The 26212-nt window shown below is 29.3% G+C and overlaps 1 pseudogene; it reads left to right on the plus strand.

Moving 5' to 3' along the window:
- The first annotated feature begins 8631 nt into the window (after positions 1 to 8631).
- LOC111642536 lies at positions 8632 to 23936 on the plus strand (annotated as a pseudogene).
- Positions 23937 to 26212: the final 2276 nt, after the last annotated feature.

The raw sequence follows: 26212 nt of genomic DNA on the forward strand, positions 1-26212 counted from the left end.
GCTAAAGGTAGATAAAAACTAATATTTTATTTGTGAAAATTGCATAATTTTGTTAGCGTGACGTATTTACGTTTTCTATTGTTACGTAGGCGATACGCGTTAATAATATAATATTAACGATTGTTGAGATTTGATTGTCGAAGAGTTTCGATGCGAATTTCGCTAATGCGAATATTTTTATTCATTATGAGTTATTTAAGTAAGTTAATTTACGCTTATTCAACGTAAAATCATATTAAGTCTTTATATAATGTCGTAATGAATAAAAAATGCGAAATATATAATAAATTTTATCGAGACGTTTAAATAACCCGAAAATATTATACAGTAAATTGTAATAACCACCGCTGTAATATTTTCCCGGCTAAATAGAAAAGATTAAAAGTAAAAATAAGACAATGCCATTAATAACAATTAATTGTCAATAATTTATTTTGCTGTTTTCAAAGTAAAGTAACGCATACAAATAGAATAAAACAGAATTTCCTAGCCCAAATTTTATAAGCCAGACAAGCCACTAAGCAAATAAGAATTACGACCAAGTAAATGTGTTACGCACAGATAATACTTTCAAACTTAAGTATGTTAAGTTATTTATTTATTACTTAATAACTGCGTTAAGAGAAATTCTTAACTGCAAAAACTAAACACACAAGAAATTGAGAAAAAATTAACGAAATATTTCTAAATGTTATTAATGATATTTAATTATGTTTGTGACATTTCGAAGGTTCAACAGATTTTGTACAAATAATAATTCACCATGTTCTTACTTATCCAACATGTAAAGTCAGACAACATCAGAAAATATAAGACATTTTAATACAAATTCATTTTACACGTCTTTTAACGCTACTGAAAGACTTGTTATAATTTATTCAAACATTAAAAAAAATCATTATATTTTAATTGTGTTAAAAAAATTAATAATATTCATATAACGATTATTTCCAGATTGCGATTATTTATTTGCTGGAAGTTACTTGCCGTCGGGTAATAACTTTTACTTTAATAATTATCAGGTAAGTTTACTTTAAAATTCTAATCTACGCATTACTTAGAATCGAGTAACTAACATTCTGACAGAAACAGAAGTAAAATATTTTTTTACGTAAGCAAAATACTAACAACAATTAATATGTAAAGACACATTGAAAAATATTTCGGAATATTGAAAACTGTATACAGTATTATGAAAACTTCAATCTTTTTACAAACACTCTAAAAGAGGAGCTTTCATGCCAGTATTCAGTTTCTTACTTACTGCGCGATATAACATATCAAGCAAAGTGTATTTCTCTAACGTCGTCAATTTGCAATTCTTTTCCTAGTGTCCAAGATAAATAAGAACTAATTTCATTAGTCCGGATTTAAACATAAAAATCTCACAAAATATTCTAGATTGGTTCGTGTATCTGTATGAAAATGATATTTGATAACGATTAAAAGTATTTATATTGAAAAATATCAAAAATTTAACAATATTGTTGTATCAGAAAACTCGTGTTTAAAATATTTCGAAAGCTTGGATAAATTTTATTTTAATTGTCGAACAGATAGATTTTGACTCTTGTGCTGAATGTTTAGTGTGACAAATCAAAGACAACATACGGCCGAAGGAATACGAGAATTTGCATCGCTTACGCTTGGCCTTTATAAATTTTGCGTAGTCGAAATGCTGTTCGACATTAAGCAGCATCATTATCGATCTCCGACAACACAATTAATAAAGAAAACAATAATTCTTTTACGAAAAACGTTTAATTTTTATATTAATACATTCGTTGTATTTCGTGTGTTTTTTTTTTAAATTTAAAGTTACATTATTTAATATAAGCAATTTGTGACTTAGCTACAAACGTCAATGCTTTGGAACTATCAATTGTAGGACATTTTACAGAATGACATTTTATATTTAAAAGACTAATATACACTACTAAACAATTTAATGTTTGTTTCAAACACTTGCTTCTCTGTGATTAACGTTAATTACTTTAAATTCTACTTACACTGCACACATGAATAAAAACAATTTAGATATCGTGAAACAAAATTTTAGAAATATCAATTTTCGCATGTACAACTGTATGAGGCCAGCTCGCGTCGGAAAACCTGATTTATTCGTGTACGCACCAGTCTGAAAAACTAAAAATATCGTATATCCACGAGCACTCCAATAAATAAATAGAATTAAAACGACACTTTGAAATATTTTTTTTATGAAAATGAATAATAATAATAAGTTTCAATAAAAACGATAAAATGTAAATTGAATTTTATCATAACGAGTTTGCTTGAATTTTGTTTCTTCTTAGATCGCAGCAATGCGCGACGGATAAGCTAGTTAGGTAATAAATAAACAAATGCAATTAGCTTCATATATTTTAATAATTATTAAATCACAAAATCATTCCTGTTAAATACTTTTGTTTTAGTATATTGTAAGAAAAATAATTGTTATTAATTATAATGGAGAATAATTATAATTTTCAAGGAAACATTTAGTGTGATACTTAAAATTGTAATTATTAATCAATTTTATTCTTATTATTTCAGGATTGAATGCAAATGCCCCAATATGGGCTTGCTACTGAAGTGCCTGAATTGCATGGCTTCTGGCCAGAGCAAGAAGTGGGTGGATACGAACCACCGATTCAAATGGCCAAAAATGGGCCTTCTCAAATTCCAGAATATTCAAATCCCAGAAATTCAATACGAACGTTTGTTTTTTGAGAATTTGATCACGATTTAAATATAGTATTTTTAATATTATCGATATGTCATCAAAAAGAAAACGTGTTGTATTATCATTAAAAGACAAATTAAAGTATTAGTTTCGATTATCCGGATTTTTCCTTATCCGGACAACCTTCATTTCCAATTAGTCCGGATAATAGAGGTTCTACTGTATACTTAATAATATTTAGAATAGTACATATATTCAAATAATATTAGAATAGTAGTATTTAAATGATAATATTTAGAATAATATTTATGTATTATATTAATTTAATGATAAATTAATTTTTTCCTTTTTTTAAGGCGTCTCGCGTCGCTTCCTAGGCTTACCGCCCGGGTGATCCGCACCTTTTGCACCCCCAGGTCGGAACGGCCCTGTTCAGAAGGCCCATTTTCGGCCATTTGAATCGGTGGTCGGTATCCACCCAAATCTTGCACTGGCCCATATTGATAGAATCCAGGCGCTGGCATATATTGGAATGCTCCTGCAGCTATCCCGTATTCTGGGATTTGAGAAGGCCCATTTTCGGCCATTTGAATCGGTGGTTCGTATCCACCCACTTCTTGCTTTGGCCAGAAGCCATGCAATTGGGACACTTCACTAGCAAGCCCATGTTGGGGCATTTGCATTCCATCCTGAAATAATAAGAATAAAAATGATTAATAATTACAATTTTAAGTATCACACTAAATGTTTCCTTTAAAATTCTAATTATTTTTCATTATAATTAATAACAATTATTTTTCTCACAATATACTATAACAAAAGTATTTAACAGGAATGATTTTGTGATTTAATAATTATTAAAATATATGAAGCTAATTGCATTTGTTTATTTATTACCTAATGACATTTATGTAAAACCTGTGTAATTTTTGATAAATTGTACTGGAAATTTGTTATACTTTTAGATAATGTGAACCTTCATGAAATACTTTAGTGATTCATAAAATATTGATATTTCTAAAATTTTGTTTCACGATATCTAAATTGTTTTTTTACATGTGTGCAGTGTAAGTAGAATTTGAAGTAATTAACGTTAATCACAGAGAAGCAAGTGTTTGAAACAAACATTAAATTGTTTAGTAGTGTATATTAGTCTTTTAAATATAAAATGTCATTCTGTAAAATGTCCTACAATTGATAGTTCCAAAGCATTGACGTTTGTAGCTAAGTCACAAATTGCTTATATTAAATAATGTAACTTTAAATTAAAAAAAAAACACACGAAATACAACGAATGTATTAATATAAAAATTAAACGTTTTTCGTAAAAAAATTATTGTTCTCTTTATTACTTGTGTTGTCGGAGATCGATAATGATGCTTCTTAATGTCGAACAGCATTTCGACTACGCAAAATTTATAAAGGCCAAGCGTAAGCGATGCAAATTCTCGTATTCTCTCGGCCGTATGTTGTCTTTGATTTGTCACACTAAACATTCAGCACAACAGTCAAAATCTATCTGTTCGACAATTAAAATAAAATTTATCCACGCTTTAGAAATATTTTAGACACAAGTTATCTGATAAAACAATATTGTTAATTTTTCGATATTTTTCAATATAAATACTTGTAATTTATATCATATCTTATTTTCATAGTGATACACAAACCAATCTAAAATATTTCGTAAGCTTTTTTCTGTTTAAATCTGGTCTAATTAAATTATCTCTTTTCTATCTTGGACACTAGAAAAAGAACTGCACATTGACAACGTTAGAGAAATACACTTTGCTTAAGAGCTCTCATGCCAGTGTTTAGTTTCTTACTTAATGTTACATCGCACATCAAGTAAGAAACTAAACACTGGCATTAGAGCTCTTATGCCTGCTCCTCCTTTAAAATGTTTGTAAAAAGATTGAAGTTTTCATAATGTACAGTTTTCAATATTTTGGGATATTTATCAAAGTGTCTTTACATATTGATTTTTGCTTCGTATTTGGCTTATGTAAGAAAATATTTTACTTCTGTTTCTGTCAGAATGTTAGTTACTCGATTCTAAGTAATGCGTAGATTAGAATTTTGAAGTCAACTTACCTAATAATTATTAAAGTGATAGTTATTACCCAACGGCGAATAACTTCTAGTAAATAAATAAACGCAATTTGGAAATAATCGTTATATGAATATAATTTATTTTTTTAACACAATTAAAAAATAATGATTTCTTTTAATGTTTGAATAAATTATAACAAATCTTTTACTAGCGATAACAGACGTGTAAAATGAATTTGTATTAAAATGACTTTTCTGATGTTATCTGAGTTATCTCCATTTTACATGTAACACTAGAATTTTGAATAAAAAAGAAAATCGTCAATTATTATTTGTACAAAATCTGTTGAACATTCGAAATGTCACAAACATAATTAAATATAATTAATTATATTTAGAAATATTTCGTTAATTTTCTCTCAATTTCTTGTGTGTTTAGTTTTTGCAGTTAAGAAATTTTCTTAATGCAGTTTCTAGAAAATAAATAAATAAACTAAATCTACTTAAGTTAGAAAGTATTATCTGTGCGTAACATTTCCTCTGTCGTAATTCTTATTTGTTTAGTGTCTGGTCTAGCTTATAAAATTTGCGCTAGGAGATTCTGTTTTATTTTTTTTGTATGCGTTACTTTACTTTGAAAACAGCAGAATTAAATCACTTAAAATTAATTCTTGACAATTAATTGTTATTAATAGGATTGACTTATTTTTACTTCTAATTTTTTCTATTTAGCCGAGAAAATATTTCAGCGGTTGTTATTACAATTTACTGTATAATATTTTCGGGTTATTCAAATGTCTTGGTAAAATTTATTATTAATTTCGTATTTTTTGTGCATTACGACATTATATAAAAACTTAATATGATTTTACGTTGAATAAGCATAAATTAACTTACTTAAATAACTCCTAATAAATAAAAATATTCGCATTCGCAAAATTCGCATCGAAACTCTTCGACAATCAAATCTTAACAATCGTTAATATTATATTATTAACGCGTATCGTTTACGTAACAACAGAAAACGTAAATACGTCACGCTAACAAAATCATGCAATTTTCACAAATAAAATATTAGTTTTTATTTACCTTTAGCTTGTGAGATGCAGATACAACAGATAATAGGCGAATCTTTAATCTATTAAAATACCCATAAATCTATAATTCATAATCTAAATATATAAAATTACTTGTCCTAACTAACTTAGTCACTGATTCATCATCTCCCAGAGCAAACCGCTGAACCTAAAGAAATGAAATTTGGTACACAGTTAGGGTACGTCATTTGAATGCAAAGTAAGAACGAATTTTTCAAAATTCCCCAGCGAGGGGAGAGGGAGAGCATTAAGATTGAACCTGAAGAACGACTTCTGAAATTGATTCCATACTTTCCTTTAAATTGATAACATTTCAGACATTGTTATAAATATTTTAATGTTTTGATTTTTTAATTACACTATCGAAATAATCGAAAAACATGTTTTATACGTAGTAGCTATTGTAAAAGTATGTATTCTGCTAACAATTAACCTTTCAGATAAGTTTTGTCAATATATTTTGGGGATGTGTTTTGTAGTTCGCTTGGCACTATCTATGTCTGGAATGTACCGCAACAAATTTGAATTTTGAAACTATCAAATCAAAGTAGGCTAGCAGTGATTGGTCAAATCAAGTACAATTAGTGATGCTTATGGCATCGATGAACACATGACATTCTTTAAAGAAGAAAACACAGAAGACAGAGAAGAAAAGGGAAGAGAAAGCAGCCAATTTAAATACAAAGACAAATAAAATAATGTCTACAAGTGTAGAAGAATCGATAAGCAAGGGGATGAAAAGGCATTCAAGTGAATATGAATGTATCAAGTTATGAAAATAATGTCGGATCTAGAAAAAAAAGGATGCGTTAACATGAGTAATAATTTGTTTAATTTACTAGTGTGTTTATTATAGTTTTGGAGTCACCTGATCTCCGATCAAAATATCGATTACCGCGCAGTCTCGCGACTAATTCAAAATGGCGACCAGATGCGCCGCCATCTTGGAACCTAAGGTAACATTAACCTTAATGGTATTGAAGTGAGTTAAAAATTAGTTTCTGAAAATCCGTTGTCAGGTGAACCATTGTTTTTTGTATATTCCAGTGTTTCTCAACCTCTAACGAATCGTCGCCCCCTTCAACGTAGTATCGCCCTCTTTAATAAAAGAGTTACGCAGTATCTCTTTTATTCACTTCAGAATTCTGATGCCGAGGGCCAAGACTAACGCTTAATTCGTACTGCATTGAATAGACTAGTGACTAGTGTAATGTTATTTGTTTAATTATTGTACGATATAACGAATAAAAAATCTAATTATTCTTAATATAATGTTTTACTATATCGCCCAGAAAATTGTTTTTTGCCCCCAAAATATGAATTGTTACTAATCGCCAACTAAACATGAAAAAACGCCCACATGGGGGCGATATCGCCCCCGTTGAGAAACACTGGTATATTCGGTATTATAAGTTAAAGTTGTGTTCCATCGTAAAGTGAGACAATATAGAGAGGTTGCGACCGACGTTTTCATCGCGAAAACGTGTACGTTGGACGTTCAGCGCCGCCTTCCTGTAAGCCTAGAAGTTTGACAATGGTGTTTGGAACGTCAGTGGAATCATGCTCGATGTTCCAAACGCCATTGTCAAACTTCTAGGCTTACAAGAAGGCGGCGCTAAACGTCCGACGTACACGTTTTCGCGTTGAAAACGTCGGCCGCAACTTCTAATTTCTCATAAGCTCAATGTCGTTTGGCCTATCGCTTTTCTAAAATTATGCGTTAAATTTTGTAGAAATTTAAAAAATATGTTGATTCGAATTTAAACAAAAACTAAATAATAATTTCCAAATATGGCTGTAATGAATAAAAAAAAGTATTTAAAGAATTGTGACGTCATTTTCTTTGGCGATTAAATGGCAAAATGAATACCGAAGAGTACAGAATTTCCGAAATAAAATATAAAATATTTTGAATTTAATACATAAATTAAGTATGTTTTGGCTATTGTATTTCTAATCGTATCAATATTTTATTGCTGATTACATAGGTTAACGGAAGTGACATCGTTTTTCTGGCGATAACTATATTTGTTTATTTCGGTAAAGTTCGCTTAAATTCAATCGAATAATCGATATTTTAGAATATATTTTATAAAAAATGTATAAATAAGTGTTATTAAATATTTTAAAAATTTATATAATACATTTTTTACATCATTTTGACGTCATTTTTATTTGAGGAGAATATAAATACAGTGGTACCTCAAAATACGAAATTAATCCGTTCCGAAACTGAGATCGTATCATGAAAATGTCGTAAGGTGAATCAACTTTTCCCATACGATTACGTGTAAAACCAAATAATTCGTTTTAACGCGAAAAACATACTCAAATTAAAGCCAAGTAATACATTAAAAAAATAACTGTAGTAAGGAAAACAAATGAAAAATGCGAACTAATGTAACGTCGTATGGTGAGTTTTTGTTCGTATCGTGGAGCAAAAATATGTTCGAGTTTCATGTCGTATCTTGAAAATTTCGTATGCTGGGCCTGAGGTACCACTGTATTACGTAAATTGACGCAAACCACGCGAAATTCTATATAAATCTTAAAATTATTTGACACTTTATTTTAAAAAAATATTCGATTAAAAATAATAAAAAATTAATTTATAAACAAAATTTTACACGAATTATTAGATAAAAGCATACAAAACAAAGAAATTTTAATAAATAAATTTTTAAAAATTGTAAGAAATTTTTAGGTGGCACCATGGGGATTTTGACAATCGTCTGCTTTTGCGACTTAACGAGCTTAACACAGAATCGTTTAAAAAATTAAATATTTTTTCGGAAATATTTATTTATATTTTTGTAAATATATCATAATTTTGTATAATACGAAGTTAAATTTATGAATTGAATAGTATTTTAGTAGACGTAGAAAGATCTACGTAGTTACTATGAATAACGGGAGTAACTTAGTCTTTTATTCGAGGCTATTTATATATTAAATGTACTGGCTTGGTTTAAATTTGGGAATAGTGCGTTAAATATTCCCAGGCAGAGAAAGGGAGAAGAAGAAACACAATGGAGGACAACAGCTGAGTTCGTTTGGATGTAAGGAAAGAGGATAAATTTCACTTTGTTTCCTTCGTCTGCCATCATTTATGGGCCTAACCATGACCTTCTCTTGCTTACTAAACTATATTGACTGCTAAAACTGCAGAGGAGATGCTCGGTTATATTCTGCGTTTGAAACTCTAAAAAATTTCCTGTATTTTGTGTTAAATTCTATAAAAAAAAAATGAGCGGTCCTACGTGTCCTGGATTTATGCCTCACGGTGTTAGGCCGACTAGATGTCGTAGGTGCTTCAGAGATCTCAGCGAGCACAAATTGGATGCGAAGGATAAGGCGCCGGCTCCGAGAAAGAAACAGGAAGAAAAGGAATCGCCGAGCGTTGTCCTATCCCCTCCCCGTAGAAGACGTGAGACCGAAACGGTGGGTAGGACGAGGTCGGAGATTCTTAAGGCCGCCGGACATAGTCTGGATGGTTCGGAACAGGGTCAGTCGGTAAGGACTTTTAATTCCACCAGTAGACGTTCCAGGTCGCGTTCTTCGTCAAATGATGGTCAAGCGAAGGTAAACAAAGAGAGTGAAGAAAGCAATGTGACCGATAGCACGTCTTCCGACGAGGCTATTTTGGAGAGGTCGGAGCCCGACAGGGCATCCGAGAAGACCGAAAAAAATGAAACGGTAGCGCAGAAGGCGAAACATATTAAAATTATTGCGGCGAAGGAAGTCGATAAGCAGTTGTCGGCACTCAGTGATAACACGGTAGAAAATACATCTCCGGATGTTGAATTTATCTTGCACGTGAAAACATCCGTTAAGAGTGAAACTGACGGCGATTCCGAAAGTGCCGCCGACACAGAAAATACCGAAACGACCGAAACAACTCTCGTATATCAGGATTCCATTGAGGATTTGCAGTCGACCATAGCATCCCAAAAGAAACAAATCGAATCCTTGGAAGAAAAATGTACTCGACTCGAAAAAGAAAAGAAGGATATTTTACAAAGGAGAATTGTTTCGGAAGCAGATAAAAGATCTTTAGAGAAAACTGCTTCAGAGTTATTAAAACTTAGGACAAAAGTTAATGAATTAGAAACTAATAACGTAGAATTAAAGGATGATAATAAAAGCTTGAAAATAGAAGTTAAATAAGTTAAAAATGAATTAAAAAAGAGAGAGACGCCGGAACAAGTAGCAACAAAAGTGAACGGCTTAACAGAAAAGTTGCATCAAGCCGAAACATTATGTGAGGATTTAATGAAAGAAAATGAAGAAATTAAAAAGGAAGTTCGTAAATTGGAGGAAGAATTAGAAGAATTACATGATAATTTTCGAGAAGATCAAGCATCGGAATTCAGAGATTTAAAGAGGGAAATTGAAGCAATATCCAAAAACTGTAGAGTTTTACAGTTTAAATTACGCAAGTCGTAGAAAAAATGTGAAAAGATGGAATTAGAAGAGAACGAAGCAGAAAACAGATTAAAAGAAATGCAAGCCACTGCCGTTATTGATGTAGATAAAACTAAAATGAAAACATTAGAAAATGAACTTAAAGTTACAAAGAAAGTTTATGTGAAAATGCAAAATGAACTAGAGATTCTAAAAGAAACAAACAAAAAATTAGTAAACGAAAATGAAAACTTTCCTACTCAAGGAAAAGGAAATAAAAAAAGTCTCTCTCCGATGCCAGAGGTTAGTTATGCTGTAAATTTTAAAATTTTATTAGTTTTTATTATCAAAAAATTTATATTTTATTTATACATTGCATTTTGTATAGCAATTAAGAAATTTGTTCATTGTCACATAGTATTAAATCATATTGTGTGTTCGTCTCTCCTATTAGGGCCCACTGGTGGCCAAGTTTATAAAGCTGACAAACACCGGTAGGTTGTTATGTGTTCAAACCTGACTAATAGTCTGGTCGTATGAAGTTTTCCAGGGTTTTGTCACATGTCTAACATTTAAATAGGGAAATTTTCAATAGAAAATCTACCTGTGAGACATCCTTCTCAGATTGCCTGTGTTACATTGCCTTATCCCATCAGTTCTACATTCCTCTCTCATATTAACTACAGTAAATGTAGAATGATTATCTTTGATTCGATTTGTAATATTTACAAAAGCATTTAAATTACACATTTTTTGTTTTATTTAATTTAGTTTTGTTTTTAAAACATTCCTATTGCAAAATGATCAACATTAAAAAATATATGTTCTATCAAAAGAGAATAATGCAATTCAATGTCTGCAATATACTGTACCATAGTAAAAAGATAATAAATAAATGTAATAAGCTATAACATTAATTTTCTTTGATAAATTTTAAAATAAATATACCTGTTGAAATAAATAAAATGATTTTTTTTTGTTTATTTGGTTTTCCTACCAGTAATTGAAATTCTTATTGTGCAGTTATTGCTTAAATATATTTAAAAATAGAGAAGTTAGAGACTAAACCATTTCTTTTTTAATTACAAGTATATAAAATAGCTACAGGAATTTTTATTCACTGACAAATTTATTTCTTTATTTTAGTATTGTCAATAAATAAATAAATATAGAATCTGTTCGTTGACACCTTTTGAAAAAATTAATGCATTTTTTAAATCTATTTTGAATCATTCTCATTATTATTTCTAAATTTAACCTTAACAGAATCCTTGATTTCTTTTTGAGTATGTTGTCTCTTACTCTTAAATATTCACTCTTTTGTCTTTCATTTTAAAATTCCAGATACTATTTGTTATATATATAATGATAACTAATAATAATTACCATCATAACATATTTTTTAATTTTAATTTTAAATATTTGTTTTATTCTATTCAAACAAAAATTCTGTAATGAAAGTTTTAATTCTGGTTATAAGACTTGCTATTTCAAATTATTGTTTTACTCATTACCTTTATTTTAAAAAATTTTATGCTTTAAACCCATTGAAAACTCTACAATACATTAATTATTACTTGAGTTTTAAATAATAACAATACTAGTAAATTCTATTATCAGTCTTTGTCAATTCACCGATTTTTAGAATGAGTATAAAAGAATGGATTACTATTAAATTTTAACTACTTCATCTCTGTGATATGTAAAAAGAAATTTTTCAAAAAAAAAAAAAAAAAAAAAAAATTGTCTTATGGAATAACTTAAAATAATCAAAACACCTTAGTATTTCTAGCAACGAAATATTTAATAAAATAAAATCGTTTTCGACTATATTTAATAGTCTTCTTCAGTTAAGCGACTTTAAAACGAAAACGGACGTAAAATAGAACGCAAGCAATACAACGGTTTAAAAATTAAAATTAATTACGTAAAACGTAAATAAAACGTAAAAAAAACAAAATTATAAATAAAACATTAAGAAATTAATCATGGTAAAGAATTAAATTAAATTTATATTAAAAAAAAATTTTAATTGTTGTGGTAAAAAGATTTCCATGCGCAGGATAGACTTTCTGCGTCTCTATGGTTGATGCATCCTTTGTTAATATGCGCTTTGTAAATTTCAAGTTTTTCAATATGTTTAAGGACTTGTTTGTTGGTGGCTGTCCTAATTATGGATGCTTTGTCTCAATGTACATTAATACCTTGATGTTTAGCAAAGGCTGCAAGGACGGTGCTGTCCACGTTTTTAGTAATAGAATGCTTATGTTCTTTAATATTCTCTTTTAAAAGTCTCACGGTGGCACCAATGTAAACGAGATCTGCATTAAAACGGCGGTCACTTAAAGGAATAAAATGTACTATTGTTTCCTGTACTATTGTTACGGTTTCCTTTCTTCTTATCGTTTCGTAAAATTCTATAAATCAAAGCGCATATTAACAAAGAATGCATCAACCATAGAGATGCAAAAAGTCTATCGTGCGCATGGAAATCTTTTTACCACGATAATAATTTTTTTTTTTAAATTTAAATTCAATTTAGTTTTTTACTACGATTAATTTCTTAATGTTTTATTTATAATATTGTTTTTTTACGTTTTATTTACGTTTTACGTAATTAATTTTAATTTTTAAACCGTTGTATTGCTTGCATTCTATTTTACGTTTGTTTTCGTTTTAAAGTCGCTTAACTGAAGAAGACTATTAAATATAGTCGAAAACGTTTTTATCTTATTAAATACTTTGTTGCTGGAAATACTAAGGTGTTTTGATTATTTTAAGTATTTATATTCCAGTAAGTTATTTTATTCTATTTTATTACTTTGGAATAACTCAATTATATTTCACATATGAAAAATGAAATTTATTTATTATTTTGAAAATTGTATGAACTAGTGTTACCACCTGTCTGGTTTTTGCCTGGACAGTTTGGAAATATCGTGCGCAACCTGTCAACATTTTTTTTTCTTCATTCGTACAATTCGTATTTGTACACGTCTGCAATATCCAATAGAGCTAAGTCATCTGTAGTTGTTTTTTATTTATTTACTTACTTAACTACTACTACCCAAGAGTCTCTAGTCCCTAACTGTAACTGATTTAGAACCGGCATGCACTGCATGTTATTCTTCGCATTGCAAAGTGACATTGCGCATGCGTCAGTAACTTCTGTTTGAACAAACCTCACCTGCCGTCTGGATCAGCGATTTTGAAAAAGTTGCAACACTAGTTTGAACTATAAACTAAATAAAGAATTTTGATCTGCAATTTAAAATGTGCAATGGTTTCCATGAATTATAGAACAAATGGAAAAATTGTTACAAGTTTAAAAATACACATCCAGGTTACTGGTTCTCTCCAGATAAAAATTTGTGATAATCACTCTATTAAGTACATCTTGACTTACCTATGAAAAAGATGGACTTTTATTGATTTAGATTCCAGTTCACATACATGCATGTCCTGTTCAAATATTCTTTTCTATGGTGGGTAATTAGGGGTATATATTAATATATTACTGGTAATCCTATCACACAATATTCCTTTAGGTAAGTCTTCCGCATACCATAGAAGCTGATACTTCCCTTCTTATACCTGCTGCAAGCATAGATTTAAGATGAGTTGTAGTCTTACTTTTGAGGAAGTCATTGCTCTAAGGCTGCCTTGGTCATATCTTTGGTGAGCAGACTATTTTTGAACTTATTCTTTATCTTGTGGACCAGATTGACTTATGTTTAACTATCTTATAATGTCCACCTGACTTTGCCTGGCTTCAAATTTGCCTATCGTTTCATAGTGCCACTAGTAAATGTCATCTTAAAGTCATTTTTACAAAATGGCTATTTTGAAATTTTTTTTCACTGCCTCAGATGACTAGACACACTCACTCATCACATCACTCGCTCTTGTGTATTTATATAAACTTATGCAAGCATAAGTCATTTGTATTCCATACATTAATGTTGCACGACTTTGCCTGTAACATATTTTCGTTTTGTGCATTTTGGACTATATTTAGCTAAATTATCATCGTTTTTCCATTTATTCCTTAATTTATGGAAACCAGAATATTTATTATCTGTTTTATTGATATTAATTTATTTATATTAGTTATTCAGATAATATAATAATAAAATTTTCTAGATAGACATTAAGTAGCTGTAAATTTTTAAGACTAACTTTAATGTTGTTGATTATTTTTGATTTTTAAACTGATTATAATTTATCAGTTTAAGAATCCAAATTATTTAATTACATTCAAATCATTTTATTATAATTTAACACAGATACTCTGTAATTTTGAAAGTGCATCTATTTATAAATGTTGATAAAAAATTTATTTTTATGCATAGATTTATTAAATTTGTAACATAAACATGATAACATTTGAACATATTAACTGATTATTACTTTTTAAATTAAAAACTAAAGTAAAACAGACTTCTAAGCACTGATACACAATAATAGTTAAAATATTATCATGAGAGTATGACCTAGTTTCATAAGTGCGTATGTTTATTCGAAATACTATTATTTTAGAATAACAAAAGAAGAGAAACTAGCAGATATAAGCTATTCTCCAGCAAAATTAATGTGTAATAATTTCAAATATGTAAACATATACTGATTTTAAATATTTTAAAGATGTTATAAACATAAATTGTAAAACCATACTTTTAATATATTTTTGGTGATGTATTAGATTAATTTTAGTGGTTTTGACAGCTTTTTGAAGTTACTTTATTTACTGTTTTAGATGATGAAAACAAAAGATCCTGGAACACCAAGCAATGAAAGTCTGCTTTGTGATCTCTATGATGCAATGGAAAGAGAATGATCTTAGAGAACAATTAAATTTTGCAGAAGATGAAAGTAAAGTTATCAGAAGAAAATTATCTACACTTAAACAAAAAAATGAAATATTAATAATTCAATTAAACATAATGACTACTATAAAACAAACTAAATTAACAAATGATGCAGATAAAGAAGAAATGTCATTGGAAGAACTTAAATTACATTTAGATTTGAGTGAACAAGAAATGTCTGTTTTAAGAAAGAAAGTAGATGAGTTGGAGCAAGAAAATGATAATCTTCAGTCAGAAATTAAATATCTTCAAAATAAACTAGTTAATCAGCCAATGACAAATATAAAACTTCCAGATGTACAGTACCAACTAAAAAATCTAGTCCTAGCTCTTATTTTGAACATAAAATGAAACTTCTTGAATACGAAGCTCGAGAATTAAGAAAAAAAACTTATCGATAAAGATAAAGAGAATGAGAGATTACAGACTGAAGTTCAAGTATATAGAAGAAAAGCCTCTAAAGTTATTGTTCGAAGTCGATCATTAGATAGTGATAGCCAAGTAGATTTGAAAAAGCAGTTGCAACTAATAGAACAAGAAGCAGCAATGTTACGACAAAAGACTTCAGATTTAGATAATGAAAATAAAAAAACTAATGACTGAAAATAAAAGACTTCAACTCAGAATTAGTAGGAAGCCACTTCTTGATTCTGCTAGAGAATTACAGGTAAAAAATTTAGAATTAAAAACTAAAATCAGTACACTGGAGAAAAAACTTTCAGCTGCACAAGAAGAATAAGAAAAAGCTTTGAGTGGTGGATTCTCTCCAACAACAATTATTGCAAAATTTAAACCTCGCCGAGCATCATTAACTGAATTAGAGAATGAATTAATTACATCTTTAAAAAAAAAATTAAAATCAGAAGAAGATGAAAATTCTTCTTTGAAGACTAAACTTGTTTAGCTTAAAATTGATAACAATAAAATGACTACAGATTATAAAAAGTTAAAAGATGCACTTAATTATAAAAAAAAGCCACCCAAGGTTATGCATGATACAGTAACTAGAATGGAACTTCGAGAAATTGTTAGTGATCTTCAAGATGAAATTAGTAAGTGTTTTTTTCTTTTCTTTTTTATTTTAAATAAATATCATTATATTTAATTTTATTACAGAAAAAATTGTTTTAAGGTTAATCAAAAATATAAACTGTAAATTTTTAAGTTACAAATTTAAGATTTTCCACATTGAAAAGTTTGTTTATCTTGAAATTGAAAACCTTAAATGCATTACTAATTATTTCCATGGATAAGTCTAGGGGTTAATAACAAACTAAGTAGCTTCAGTGTAATATACGGATGATAGAAATAAGTCTAGGTCACTTTTGGAAATTTACTAATTAATAAAAATACTTTATTTATGATCAGGAAAATCATATTTATTATTTTACATTGTTTACACAATTATAACACTTTACATCTTATGTAATGTAATTAATAGAACACGATAACAATTAACTAATTTATTCATCTAGAAAGTGTTAACATTCCTGTCCTTCACTGTAGTAATGTTATCATTTAAATTAATATGTTGAAAATTCTATACTGAAATTATGGTGCCAAAAGGTAACCTAGTAGATTAGAATCTTTTTTTCTTGGTTAGGGAGGTTGAGATTATGGCTTATTCTGTCTTATTCTCTGACTGCAATCATCACTGAGATTGAAGTCCATGTTATCCTAAAAGTTGATCAGAAAACAAAAACTGAGACCCTCAACTAAATACTACTGGTAGTGGGGAAGTATTCTAACTGATTAATATATTTTATCAATGAGTTCACTGGACCTCTAGTGCAAAGAGATTTTCTGGAACATGTAGACCATTGTATAGCATCCATGTAGAACAGTGGTTTCCAAAATGGATGCTACCACCTCCTTTAGGCAGTGAGTAAATCTAGGAAAGTGAAAAGAAGCAAGGGGCACTGGAGGCAGGTTCTGAATGGTAACCATAGGTGAGGGTTGTGTGATTACACCACATCAAGATGCCTCATCAGGACTAACTCTACTGTGTTTTATAGGACACAGAAATTATGATGGCTGTTAGAATAATGAATAATGTGCGAGTTGTTTGTAAGGAAGAAAATCTTTTGTTTATCTCTGGCAGTTAATTTTTTCTTGCTCTCCACTTCTATTCATTTTCCATAATTTTCTTGTTTTGTCTATACACTGGACACAACAGTTTTAAAATGATTAATTATTGCAGCTATTTGTCTGAAACTTTCCAGCACCTTGTAATTCATATATATTTTGAATTTCAGCCTATGAAAGTTCACTATCTCTTGGCATTGTGTTATTAGTGTTTAAAACATAAACTGTTAAGATTTCGAAAGTTTAAAATGATTGGTTGTTATAATATTAGAAGTGATGTAATTCAATTTTTTTTTAAAAGTATATTTACATTTGTAGAGTATTATTATTCTAAACCAGGGGTAACCAAACTACAGCCTGTGGGCTGGATCTGGCCAGTGACGTCAATTAATCTGGCCTACCGCCACACTGTGCCACATATGAGCTAAAATATATTTATTTATATAGAAATATTACAGATTGTAAATACACTTGTACTAAACTATGTAGAAAGAATTAAACTAAGTGTAAGTAAAAATGCTAAAATTGGTCCAATCTGACAGTAATATAATTTTTAGGAAAATCAGTGAAATAAGCTTAAAAAATTCAGCAACGTTTTGCTTCTTTGAATATCGGAGCACTTTTTGTATAAGTGTGAGGTCAGCCGATTAGGAGTGAGGTGTTCGACAGCCGAGCGGTTCGTTCCGTCGTGTGGGTGCCGAATGACTTTTTGAGACAGGTTTACCATATAACCGTTTATTAAACATAGAAATTTTCCTTACAAATTACTTGTTAGACGAGGTAGCACCCCAAAGCGCACGGATAAAGTTCGAAATAAAGTTCGTAAAAGTCGGTTTTCGTCACTAGTGGATGGACGCTGCCCGTGAAACACTCGGTGGGCCCCGGGGCGTTGATTACGGCTTTCGGCGGCTTCTCGCGGACGAACCGACGAATCTGTCGATTGCTAGGAGCACCCAGAGAACGATGCTTCCACGATGTTTCAAAATGTCCTTTTTTTTCTAAGATCTGGAGCACGCCTGTCCAGGAGACGACACACAACGTATCCAAACACCAAGAACCAAAAACCAAAAACCAAGCACCTTCGTCACTTGAGTCGCTAAAATTTATAGATTTTTTTTACAGCAGTCGCCTCTCCATTGGTCTCTCATTGTCACCTGGTGACAATTCGAAACTTAATGGAGGGCGCGGAAGAGGTTAACATAGCGACTGAATATGATCCTCTCTCTCGTCGCGTTTTCCTCGAATTTCTCCGTTTCCATTGTTTAACTAATTTTCCGAAAAAAACCAATTGCATTGTTCACTGGAGACACCTAATCCGTTTCATTATCGTCTGAAAAGGAGCTCTTTATTTTCGATCGAACCCATAATTCGGACCTTTCAGTCGACCCCTGTTTGGGTCCTCACATAAGTACCTGCAATGAAGTTTCTAAGAAAATCAATTATAAGCTTGCTGCAGCAATCATGTTTGTATATTGGTAAATAAATATGTTGGTTGTCTTTATTTTTTGTGTTTTCCATATACTGTATTGAACTAAATGGTTATGTGGCCTGCACTAATCATTCTGTCAGTTATATGGACCACTGTGAAAAAGTTTGGTGACCTGTGTTTTAAACCATTCAAAATTAACTGTACTTATAATTTAGCCTGCTACAGATTTGATTTTCTTTCTGATTTTTATCTTTATTTCTCATGCTTTTTTTTTATCAGATCATCTGGAAATTTATAAAATTTCTGGGCAAACAACAATTAACCAGAATTTCGAAAATACTTAAATGACTAAAACTGCAGTTTTTAAACAGTGTATGCACAGCACGATAGATGAAACAAAAAGCTACCTATCCGTAAGCCTGATACTAGCTCCATCTATTAGTTTCAAATATTGCAAGTCTTACAGTTCACAACAGTTTTTTCCTCACCAAAATAAGAGGAGGCTGGTGACTCTAGCCACAAAGCAGAACAAGAATTTTTTCAATAGGGCTATCTCACATAAAGACAGAAGAATAAAATCTCTTCTGACCAGTGTTTACCTCATCTGCTTGCTACAGACAGACTGAAGAGATATAGGTGAGATGGAGATGCTTCACTTCTCTGCATTGTTGACAGCATTTAGAATCTCAATGGTTCATTGTAGAATCACTATCTCTGCAAATAAAATAAAACACACTTTATTAACTAGTAGGGTTTTACTGAGGTTCCACTATGTGATCCCCATTCTAACAGTCAAGTATTCATTGCTTTTTTATGCATCAATCACCATGATAATCTGTGTTGTCCAGTGGCGTGCGGTGACATTTGATGATAGGTAAGCTGTTTCCAAAAAAATTATAAACAAATACTGGAAATGACNCCAAATGATTCCTAAATACTTATGCAACCATTTATAATTAACAGAAAACAGAAAATATGTTTGTTGCCACTATCCTGCAATAGTTTTGGGTTTGTTGTATAATGTCAAAAGTTTTTTTCAGATTTAGTTTTATCTTAACACAATTCACTGTGCACAAAAACTTACTTTTGCTTTATTGCATCCAAATTAAAACTTTTTACTTTCACCTGATAATTTTTTTCTCAAAGAGAGACTGTAATACTATCTTTTTTCCACAATAAATTTTATAACAAAAAATATTGATAGTTAGACTTGATGGTGATAGAAAAAAAAAGCATAAACTTGCTGGTTTAAAGGGTTAAAAGTATTACTGGTTACTTATCATCCTAATAGTGATGCTTTGATGACAGCAGTAATTTTAACAACTAGTTATTGAAATAGGACTGGAAACTTAAGCACAAGATTTTTCTGTTAATTGACAATTATGTGGCAGATCAATAATTTTCCACTGTGTTTATGTCTATTATTTTTTGAGTTTATCTTATTTGCTATGTTTTTATACCACTATTTATGTTTTAACTTATCTTTTTATTAGATTATAATACTTTAATTTGCATAAAAATCATGTATTAACATGACTTTTAGCAGATTAGTGCTTATCACTTGATGCTCCAAAACTCATCCACTCAATACATCACTCATCCAATCTTGTAATCAGGGCATAGTCTGAACTGTGAAAGCATATTATTACTATGAAATGCAGTTGACTTCTCTAAGACATTGAAATAAAAAATAAGTGCAGAAAAGCTGTTAAAAAATATTATCTTTTTAGATTCTTTTTACTTTCTTAAATGAAACTGGAACAAAGTTGTATTAATCATGATTGTCAATTGTTTTAAGCATGGGAAATTTACTAAAACTACGAAGATGCAGCTGAAAAGAAAATAAAGGAAAATGAAGAAGTCCTGTTAATATGTCACTATCTTATTTCAATGCATGGATAAAAATTGATAAAGGTATCTGATTTTGAAGAACTCCTTACAGAAGAAGAAATCTGTTCTGCTGTAATAGAAGTGGCTACAATACACAGAATGTTGGAGCAGATGAAGAAAGTGTGAGAAGGTTGGCATAATTAACTCTCCAAAAACTTCCAAAATGCAGTGCATGGTGGAGGTGTTACAAAGTGATACATATTTATCAAATGATTTTACAATGCAATATTTGTTTGAATGCTTTATCAATTATTTTTATTACATATAGACTATCAAAATAAAATTTTTACTACTATGTACTAAACAGGATAGTGAAAATTTTTGTTTTGAAGTTTTTTGTCTTATATTCAAAATGTACTGTATATGTAAACCTTAATAAAATCCCAAAAGCACTTAATAACATTTATTTCTTATTTAATAAAATATGTCATCTCCCATATACTGATTTCAGTGAGGTAGCAAGGGTGAGATTTGAATTCCCTGATTTTATGTATTAAACATTTTTTATCAGTTGTTACTTTATAATTATTTTAATAAATTACTGTTACCACAAAATATTTTTGAGCACCCCAAGTATTACAGTACTTGCAATAAATTTTATCTGTTTTTTTTTTTACTAAATTTTCAACTGAGTTTAACACAGTTTGGTTTTCCTCATACCATAACTGCAGTTTAGCAGTTGAAGAGATTTTATTTAATTGATTTATTTGTTTTAAATTCCAGTACAAAAAAATTGTTATATAGTTTTTCACTGTAATTGTCTATTATTTTTACAGTTTATCTTATTTATTATGTCTTTATACCACTTATGTTTTAACTTACTTTTGTATTAGATTATATATACTATTATATGTCATGTATATTTTATTTGTAACTACTGTATCACTTTTATATTAGACATGCATGTAGGTTGTATTACCTGAGCCACACTAAGATCCCTCCACCCCCTTGTTCCATAGGTTTTGAATTTGACAATGCTCCATGAAACCATCCATGTCACTGCCAATCTGCCTCTCTTCTCAGTGCCCCTTCACCCGGTGCTCAGGGCACATGCCCCACTTGTATTCCCTAGTTATCTTTGTCTTTGTTCACACTGACATATATATATATATGTCAGTGTAATATATATATACATACATATATATACAATTATTTAGTGAAATGGTATAAGCTAAAGACATTAACATAAACAGATCACATTAGTTTATATCTTTTACTGAATGTTTCTTTCCATTGTATAGTATTTGTTCATTGTATATTTTAATGGCTAAATTGTTTATTGAGTGTGGAGTAACATGCTTTTGCATTACTTTTATATTGAATAATAAAATAAAAATTTTTTTATAACAGATGATTTGCAAATAACTTTAAGAGAAAGAGAAGAATTTCAGGAAACAATTGAAAAAGAAGTAGAAAAATATAAGAGAGAATTGATTTCTTTACAAAAAGATCTTGAATATAAAAAATATAGGCTGACCAGTGAAAATGAAAATAAACAAAGAGAATTGGAAGATTTGAGAAAGGAATTATTAAATGAAAAAAATAAATCAGAAAAGTTACAGCAAAAGTTAAAAGAATTAGCTTTTTCTAAAGGAACCGAACTAGAAACATTAACTAATATTGATACTTTAAAAGCTGAACATAAAGAATTAACTCAAAAAGTTAACAAGCTTGAGAAAAGTTTAAAAACAAAAAAGAACCATTGTCATGAAATTCAGGAAAAATTAGATTTTGCAACCGCATCGAAAAAAGAAATTTTGAATGAAAATAAGCAATTAAATTTAAAATTAACTGAACTGGATAATGAGGTATAGTAATCTAAATTATATCAAAATTTTTAAATCATTGTTTACATATTTTATTTTATTTATTTATGAAAATAAGCCAATAACAAAATTTAAAATTGATTGAATTAATATAAACTATTACTGTTATTACTTATAATCTATTTTGAATAAACAGTGCAGTCTCTATAACTTAAATTTCATTTTCAGCTGCACTGTTCACTAGGGTCACTTACTATAAGAGGATGTTATTTATACTGAATTTATTTGAATAATAGTCATGACTATTATTAAAACAACCAAATTTATTTCCTGTGATTGTTATTTGAGGACAACCATTATTTTACAGCATTAAAACTACTTCCAGTGTACTTGTTAAATGTCAACTCAAGTTTATAATATGTTACACACTCATTCATTTTAAAGCTACACGCTGTAAACTTGTAAATTTTTTTCCTTTAATTAATTAATTAAACACTCTACCCCATATCCACAACTAGTATTCAATGACGATTACTATTTCTATTTTTTGAGAATAAGGTATGACTATTAATAGAATAAATCTGGTAACTTATTTTTCACTTTATCATTATTCAAACAACAATGCAACCAACTTAAATTTTCTTTCAATACATAATAAGAAATATTATATTTTAATAGCAGTGACATTGTTGAATAGAATGTGCACTTATCCAGTTTATAATAAACCTTTATCTTTCTCTAATGCACAGCATACTTACTATTAGAAGGTACTGTCTACAACTTTTTCATCTTGCAGCTATCTGTTTATTGACTAGTGCTTACCAAATAAAGGGAACTGTTCATCAGGATAAAAGTTTTATAAATTTTTAGTTTGCAAAAGAGTTTCTACTATTTATAGTAGAAACTCTTATACATGAGAGATTGGAACTGAGGATGTGACAGATAAGAGAATAGAATTCTTCTATTAGTACAAAAAATTAATTTACAATCTGTAATTAATACACAACTCTATACTTACAGTATTGTACGATGAACCAACTGTTTATTTGCTGTATAGTGCAGTATTTACATAATTTACATACAGTGCAGTACTTTAAGTACCATACTGTACAGAAATAGAGACTTACTGGAAGTAAAATTCAGTACAATATGTACTTCATTATAATAATAGCAAAAAACCAAAAAAATACAGTAACTCTGCTGTATGCTGTAAAAAATGGATTATTGAGTTTTTACAGTATCTGTTTATTGAATTTAAAAGATATTTCCTTCATTTAATACAATATTATATTTATTGTTACTGTACAGAACTCTTAACTATAATGACAATAATTTGTAATTATAAAAAAATATTAAGAATATAATGAGCTTTATTATTTTCTTATTCATAACTATCATCTGTTACTATAATAATAGATAATTATATAAATACAAGTATCCCTCATACAATACAGTAGTTATGTTTCAAAAAACTGCCTTGTTCATTGAATCCATGCTATATGAAACAAAGGACTAGTGCAATACAGAATTGGGCTTCAAAAATTAACAGAAGTATACTATTCTTTTTTGTTATGAAGAGAAGTATGTTTATTAAAGCAACCAATAATTTATTTCCAATCAATAATTAATCAACAGTCACAATTAAAAGTACACTGCCACATTTTAATGTTAACTTTAGTTAAATGAGGGCATCTTTTATTTTTACAAAGATTTCTGAACTTTTTTATTGATCTTGATTAAAAATATCAGTAACGTCTTTATTTTTTTCATTTTTATCATAAAAAGTTTTTATATATAACAAAATAAAAATATGTTATTAATCAAAAATTTCTTCTAATGGGTTGTGTTTGTTCAATTGAGGACAGTGATTTTTCTCTAGAATTTGTATTCGAATACCAAATTGCTTAAGTTGGCGACAGTTTGAGTACTGAGATACTGCTGTCATTTTGTTGTTTTTACGATTACTTACTATGGTTAGAAAAAATTAATAACACTTAAAAATGTTTAAATAAACTTTATTATATACAAATATTAATGTATAAAAACAAAGCACAGTGACAGTTTTAAAGGCTAAAATCTGAAAGCAACAACAACAACACCTGGTTGATAAGAAAGCTAGGATGAAAAAGAAAAGAATAGCAATATCAGTTTTTATTAAACTAGATAAAAGATACAAAATAAATTGAAAATTTCAATATTATAAAATTTATGGACAAATTTGAGATAACACATATGCTTACTTAAAAAAATATATTGAATAAAGCATTTGCATTTAAAAGTTGCAAAAGTTTGTGTAAAGGATTTCCCACATTCTTGAACTGTGTTAAAGCAAAACTAAAAACAGTGTTGTATGAAGGATAACTGTAATGAATATTTTCAAATATTATATAACAGTTTTATTTATATTACTATATAAGATTCCAAATATGATAATAATTGCTTAAAAAGTTATTTGATTTAAATAATTATATTTAGTTTGTGATAATGATAATTTTAGTTTTTAATCCAAAACTAAAGTTTTAAGTCTTCTCAGTTTCATTTATTTATTCATATGCATTCAATTTGTGCTTAATAATAATTCATATAGATTTATATAATTATTGCAACAGTGTAATTTTTCTTCTTTATTGTATTTCATTACTGATAGTATACTACATTATTGATATTTTGAGTTTCAGGATTGTATCTGTAGTCTTGGAACCTTCTTGAGACATGGTGTATATCAAAGAAAAATGTTTAGAATATGTAGTAATGGTTCTGTGTTTTAAGTCGATACAATCAACACACTTGGTTGTTTTGTTATTTTTTTTTACTTTTCTGCCCTATGGGCACTAAGATGGCTATTTGCATTTTTACAAATCATTGAAAGTTGAATTATGTCGTTGTTTTTTTGCTTATTTATTAAGTTTGCTTTGGCTTAGAGACATATTAAAATGACTTACACCCTGTAAGATATTGTTAAAAAATACCAGAACACTAATTTCTAACTCACAAGTGCACAGTTTATTAAAAGAAAAAGTTGTTTTTATGGTTACTTTTTTATCATTTATTTATGTATTTAACTTAAAGTATGTAAATCAAAATTGAAATTATTAATAAATTAATAATAAGTTGTTAAAGTTTGTTAGAGAAATTCTCAAATCAAATCACTGATATGTTTTTATGCCTTAGTTTTTCCTACACATGGTCAATAGATAAATGATAAGAATGAAGCCATGCCTGTTCAAAATAATCCCAATTCCACACTTCTAGCAGTAATACTACGTAGTTTAAAGATTAATAAACTTTTAACATGTTTATTAACATTTTCTGATTTTTATCTTTACTTTTCATGCTTTTTTTCTTATCAGATCATCTGGAAATTTATAAAATTTCTGGGCAAACAACAATTAACCAGAATTTCGAAAATACTTAAATGACTAAAAATGCAGTTTTTAAACAGTGTATGCACAGCACGATAGATGAAACAAAAAGCTACCTATCCATAAGCCTGATACTAGCTCCATTTATTAGTTTCAAATATTGCAAGTCTTACAGTGCACAACAGTTTTTTCCTCACCAAAATAAGAGGAGGCTGGTGACTCCAGCCACAAAGCAAAACAAGAATTCTCTCAATAGAGCTATCTCACATAAAGACAGAAGAATAAAATCTCTTCTAACCAGGGTTCACCTCATCTGCTTGCCACAGACAGACTGAAGAGATATAGGTGAAATGGAGATGCTTCACTTCTCTGCATTGTTGACAGCATTTAGAATCACGATGGTTCATTGTAGAATCACTATCTCTGCATATAAAATAAAACACACTTCATTAACCAGTAGGGTTTTTCTGAGGTTCCACTATGTGATCCCCATTCTAACAGTCAAGTATTCATTGCTTTTTGATGCATCAATCACCATGATAATCTGTGTTGTTCAGTAGCGTGCGGTGGCAT

Source organism: Centruroides sculpturatus, unplaced genomic scaffold (assembly GCF_000671375.1).
Source record: "Centruroides sculpturatus isolate CEXI.00-Female unplaced genomic scaffold, Cexi_2.0 scaffold1730, whole genome shotgun sequence".
Taxonomy (NCBI): Eukaryota; Metazoa; Arthropoda; class Arachnida; order Scorpiones; family Buthidae; genus Centruroides; species Centruroides sculpturatus.